The sequence below is a fragment of the Camelus dromedarius genome, chromosome 18 (genome assembly GCF_036321535.1).
Source record: "Camelus dromedarius isolate mCamDro1 chromosome 18, mCamDro1.pat, whole genome shotgun sequence".
NCBI lineage: Eukaryota > Metazoa > Chordata > Mammalia > Artiodactyla > Camelidae > Camelus > Camelus dromedarius.
This window is the reverse complement of record NC_087453.1, coordinates 26,396,497-26,402,496: the sequence shown is the minus strand read 5'-3', so window position 1 is coordinate 26,402,496 and position 6,000 is coordinate 26,396,497. Positions and strand designations below refer to the sequence as shown.

The following is a 6,000-nucleotide window of genomic DNA, read 5'->3' as shown; positions in this document are numbered from 1 at the left end:
TCTCAGAAGTGACTCCCATCACTTTCCCATATTCCACGTGTTGGAAGCAAGTCACTTGGCTCAGCCCACACTGAAAGGTAAGGTTTTACACAAAGGTGTGAATTCCAGGAGGTGGCACTCATTGGGAGCTGTTTTAAAAACAACATACCACAAACTCCTAGAGTTTAGACAAAAATTAACTCCCAAGAATATGTCCCATTGTTCATGCTGGAAGTATTTCAAATTAGATTATAAACAACAAAAACTAAGGAATGTAAGTTGAATAATAAGCCCAGTGAATGTTCAATCACTCTTCCTCCTCCTTCTTGTCCCTACAGCATGGGAGAACTGAAAAGGCAGTTAGAGACTGCAGGCTGGTAGCTGAAAAGCTCTTATTTTGCCAACAAAACCTTGAAGAGAAGAGGACACTTGCCCTCATCACCATCCCCACTGCCTTACGTACAACAGGTTCATGCTGTTGTGTTGCCAGTCTGGCCCCTGCATGATCTGCATCAGAGACCCCTTGACATTGACGACTGTAACGTGCAGATATACCTCTTTTTAAAACTATTCTAAATCTCTTCCCTTCCACGAAGCACGTTTGCCACTCAACAAACACTTCTCCAGTGTTTCTTGTGCTTAAGAAACAGTACTAGGCAAGCCACATGACACAGAGCTGGGTGAAATACAGCATCTTGGCCTGACCACATGAGCCATGTCTCACTTTATTTTCTCATTTCAAACTTTGGCGTTCCAAAGATGGTCAACCTGGTGGGAGAAACCACAGCAAAGGGTGGGGAAAATTCAGAAAACAAAACCTCATTCATTCCTGGAGCAAAGGAGTCCTCATCAGACCACAAGGAAGCTATGGATGGTGGCCCAGGAAGATCCCCAGAGCAGAGCAGAAATCATAGACGCAACAGTGGTTCTCCAAGCGCGGTCCCCAAACCAGCCGCTTAGCCATTCCTGGGAACTTAGTAGACATGCAAATCTTGGGCCCCACCCCAGACTTTCTGAATCAGTAACTCTTGGGGTGGGGCCCAGCAATTTGTGTTTTATCAGGTCTGCAGAGTGATTCTGATGATTCCTCTGGTTTGAGAATCACAGCGCTAGGGCAGTCAGAGCTGAAAGCTATCTGACGGCTCATGTGCTCAAACCCCTGACTGTACAGATGAGGAAACGGAGGTGCGAAAAGGTGACACAACTGGTTAATTTCACCGAGCTAATGAGCAGCTACCTCCCTCGAGCACAGGTAACTTGAGTCCAGAGGTTTCAAGCAGGGCCAGGGGCCGGGCTCCCTGTCAGCCCGGGGCTCCCGCCTAAACCCATTCCTTGGCTCCGAGTGTAGCCAGCGCCTCCGTCCAGTCATGCACGGCACGTCCTGCCAGGTCTGCAGGTGTGGTCCATGTACTCAGAGGTGTGCCACTGGAAGAGTTAAACAATTACCAACCCTTGCCGGCCTTGCTACTCTTTAATGCCACATACCTGCCCCATTACCTGCAAAGGTGAGCTCAGACAGAGGCTATGCTCACACACCTCCCTGGACCCGTGCCAACGCGGAGGGGCCTGGGACTGGGCTCCTGGGGCTGCCACCTTGTTTACACAATTAACATTTGGACAAGAAACTCGAACCTCCCCGACGTACCACACCCTGGAGCACAGGATGGTGAAGGGCACAGAATTCCTGGTATATTCCAGGTATAACCCTCTGAATCACCGTGTGGAATGAACAGACCTCGTAAAGGCACATTATGTGAGTCGGAGAATAGGTTGCAAATGAAATAACAGGAAGCAGTATTTATCAGAGCAAATGATCCCTTATTAAGTAAGAAGAAGGAGAGACTTTTAGCTCCATCCTTCCACACACATGGAGGCTGGGGAGCAAGAGACGAGAAATAAGTCCTCTAGAATTTTTCTAGGTTATCATTTCTATGAATAGGAATAATAATAAAACAGTAAAGCTCATGTCCATACCCAAGTCATTGGATACTTTTTAGGTTTTTTCTTTTAAATCCTCATGTCAATTTCCAAACATATTTATTTTTAAAAATTTTTAAACATTTTTTATTAAGTTATAGTCATTTTACAATGTTGTGTCAAATTCCATTGTAGAGCACAGTTTTTCAATTATACATGAACATACATTTATTCATTGTCACATTTTTTTTGCTGTGAGCTACCACAAGATCTTGTATATTGTACAGTACAATCTTGTTTATCTATTCTACATATGCCTGTCAGTATCTACAAATTTTGAACTCCCCTTCTGTCCCTTCCCAACCCCTCTACCTTGGCAACCACAAGTTTGTATTCTATGTCTATGAGTCTGTTTCTGTTTCGTATTTATGTTCATTTGTCTTTTTCTTTCTTTCTTCTTTCTTTCTTTTTTAAGATTCCACATACGAGCGATATCAATATGGTATTTTTCTTTCTCTTTCTGGCTTACTTCACTTAGAATGACATTCTCCAGGGACATCCATGTTGCTGCAAATGGCATTATGTTGTTGTTTTTTATGGCTGAAGAGTATTCCATTGTATAAATATACCACATTTTCTTTATCCAGTCATCTGTTGATGGACATTTAGTCTGTTTCCATGTCTTGGCTGTTGTAAATAGTGCTCCTGTGAACAGTGGGGTGGTACAATATCCAAACATATTTAGAAAGACCTGATCATGAGGAATGGAGGGAGAGAAGAATGGGTTACCCTGGGTCTAAAGCTAACATGTTTACAAGCAAACAAAGAATTTAGATGACATCTTGTAGGGATGATCTCTGAATTCATACCCACTGATTGCAATGTAGAAGTCTGTTCTAAATAGCGCTTCTCAATGGTGGAGGGTGGGGTGGGAGGAAGCTCAGGGTCCTGAACTGCAAAAGCGTTTTAAAAAATGCCAGTGTTCCTCCTTGGGGTACAGCATAAGCCTCCTGGGGCTGGGAATGGGGGACCCATGTTCCCAGATATTCTGATATACCATCTCAGCACACCCTGAACAACCCCCTCCAGCTCCAACAAGGACACAAAAATGTGAATACGTAATCCATAGAAATTCTAAAATCCACAATACTAGATTGTGTTCCTGAAGGAGAGAAGCCAAATAATCATCTCTGAATTCTTATACCCTCAAAGCAGAAATCCAAAACTTGTGGCCCCTGCAATGTCTAGCCTACAGACACAATTTTTACGGAGTTGTACACACAGTGTTCAATTCATTTTAAAAAATAAAGTTTTGAATTAGCTACTGCAACAGGTTATATTTTTCAAAGATGATTGCAACACTATTTCCTGGCCATGTGTTTTTTTTAGAATGTACCCCATTAAAAGGCAAAGCCTTGACTCTGGTGGGCTTTTGACTGCTTTGACCAGCAATAGTACAGCTGAAGCGATGCTGTATGATGTCTAAGACCAGGTCATAAAAGGCCACGCAGCCTTCTCCTTGTCTGTAGGAATGCTGGTGCTTGACGCTCTGCCGGGGAGAAGTCCCACACCTCTGGGGCTGCCATGATGTGAGGAAGTCGGGCCACATGGGGAAGCGACACATGGTTGATCCAAGTAGCAGTTTGGCTCACTCAGTCTTCCCAGCCCAAGAACTAGACATGAATAAATGGCCCTTTCGATGATTCCAGCCCCCAGCCTTCGAGTCCTCCCAGCTGAGGCTTCAGACATGGTGGAGCCGAAACAAGACAAGCCCACTTTGCCTGTGAATTGCGAGCCAAAGAATCCATGAGAATAATAAAATGGTTGTTTGTGAGCGGGTAAGTTTTAAGTTAATTTGTTGTGCAGAAATAGTAACCGGAACAGTTTCCAACATACAGTCATAAAGAGATTTCCCATAACATTTCCAAGTTTCTTGAAAAATTGGAGGATATGGCAGATGGACACCAGGTGTGCCCAAAACGAGGAGTGAGGTCGCTGACCTAGGAGCTCGCAGTTGGGAACGTACCCAATGGACACGGATTCTGCAGAGTCACTATCTCGGCCACTGTGACCTCAGTTTCGATGACAGGAGTTGTTACACTCATCCCGTTGTTTTTCTTACACGGCAGAACTGCGTACTTCAAAGCGGGTAAATAAGACCGAGGGGGCCCTGAGTCTTTTATATCGGCACCTCCTTGCCTGGTTCCTGGATGTGCTTTGAGTTTGCAACCCCTGCCTTGGAATACAGTAAGCACATAATAAATATTTGTTCAGTTTCGAAATCACTCCATCCTTCTTGTTGATTCTATAGTTATCTTTGGATTCTGCTGATAAAAATTTCTTTCTCCATAGGTTTAATGCCATTTAAGACATATTTCTCTTCCTTCTTTCTTTCCTCCCTCCCTCCCTTCTTTCTTCTTTCTTCCTCCCTTCCTTCCCTCCTTCCTCTCTCCTCCTCTTTCTCTCGCTCACTCTCACTCTCTTCCTCTCCTTCTCTTCTTCCTCCCTTCCTTCCTTCCACACTTTCACAGCTGCATCCCTGTTTATAAATCCTAACACTACCCACTGGCTGTCCATTTGCCTTCTAGTCAGAGTGCAGAAAAATAAAATAATAGCGTTCAAACCGAAAAAGTCTTGTTCCTTAGCAGAAGTACCATTTTGTTCAAGGAGCGCTTGCCTTAGGGCATTTAGGGAATTCTTTAAAATATCGAATTAGGTATAGAGTATACCCACCTTACACCCAGCAGCTCAGATTGAGGGCGCCAAGACACAAATCTGGACCTTAGCCAGCATGTCCGTCACAGGATTCTGGTGCAGACGCAGCTTTAGAAATCAGCCCAGCTTTCTTTAAGTGGCTGCCATGGAAGGTAGGCTCTGACGTCAAACCCTGGGATTGGAAAAACGGATCTGATGGGACCAGAGTGACGGTACTGCAGGAAGGTCAGTGAACAAGCACGTGGAGGTGGCACTGGAGATGATGGTGAAAACGAGGAGGCAAGACAATGAGAAGCTGGGACCAGGGCCTCCAAGGGCACAGAGACGAGGGGGTCAGCTAAGCAAGGTGGGCTGAAGCAGGGCTTCCGTCATGGGGTCTGTGGACCTGGACAGGGAGAAAATTCCACCTTGTCTGTACCACTCTCTGAATGGAACAGAGCCCTTCCCGTGGCACTGAATGTAGGCAACAAACCAAGGCAGGCTTCGCAGGAGACATGCTTTGCCCTAAAAGAAATCGCAGATATTTTTCTATCACAGAGATATCTCATCATGACATTTTCAGTCATCACTTACTTCAAAATATGATCGTTTTTAGGCCCTCTGCTAGATCTTGCTGTAATAGACTACTTCAGAAATACATCTGTTACTATGTCACAATTGAAAAAAATGTTTTGATATCTAATTAGTTTCCTTTGGAATCCCCCAAACTGTATTTTACAAATTTAAAACTTTCCTCAGGAAGGAGCTCAGAGGCTTCACCAGAGTGTCAGAGACCATGTACCTGGATTAAAGGAACAGGTAAACCACGGAGAGGCCAGCCCGGCCCCTACAAGCCTGCGAGAAGATCCAGGCTGCCACTTTCCACCTGCACCTCTCCTCGAGGCAGGAGGGGGCTAAGGAAGGTGACAGAGAGAGGAGCCCCCCATCCTAGGTGCACTCAGCATCCGGGCCACTCCTCCTAGGACTTGCTGCAACAGACTGTCCCCTGGTCTGCTGGGGGGGAATCCATGGCACCAGGCCTGGATTGGGACATCCAAGGATAAGGGTCCGTCTTCTCCTGGAGACTGGGCTGGCCCCTGTGTGTCCCCAGGCCCGCAACCTGCCATCCACTTAGGCAGCCTTGGAAGTACCATGTTTCCACAGGCTGGAACAAGGTAGCCGTTCTTGCTGACAAGCAAAGGATGTCTCTCTTCATACGGGGCCTGAGAAGGACACACAGACCTCGCATCTGAAACAGCGATCCTTTGTCACAAGCTGCTGGGCCAGTGCCGCGCAAAGCCGTTTCTTCTTCTTCACATAAAAACTATGAAGCAGGGTCTTTTCCCAACGTTCATAGCTAATATCTTCATTTTCCAGAGGAAGAAAAAGAGGTTCTGCAAGATCAAACAC

At 45.6% G+C, this 6,000-nt stretch overlaps 1 long non-coding RNA gene across 3 annotated transcripts in view; it reads right to left on the bottom strand.

Moving 5' to 3' along the window:
- Positions 1-2,062: 2,062 nt before the first annotated feature.
- LOC116147412 (uncharacterized) overlaps positions 2,063-6,000 on the bottom strand; it is a 387,098-nt gene continuing 383,160 nt past the window's right edge. The window contains exons 5-6 of one of the 3 annotated variants that reach the window (XR_010376665.1): positions 4,630-5,984; positions 2,063-4,132 (exon numbers count right to left, since the gene is read on the bottom strand). This is a non-coding gene — a long non-coding RNA (uncharacterized LOC116147412). The remainder of the gene's footprint in view (positions 4,133-4,629; positions 5,985-6,000) is intronic. The other 2 variants (XR_010376666.1, XR_010376667.1) reach the window with 2 other exon arrangements.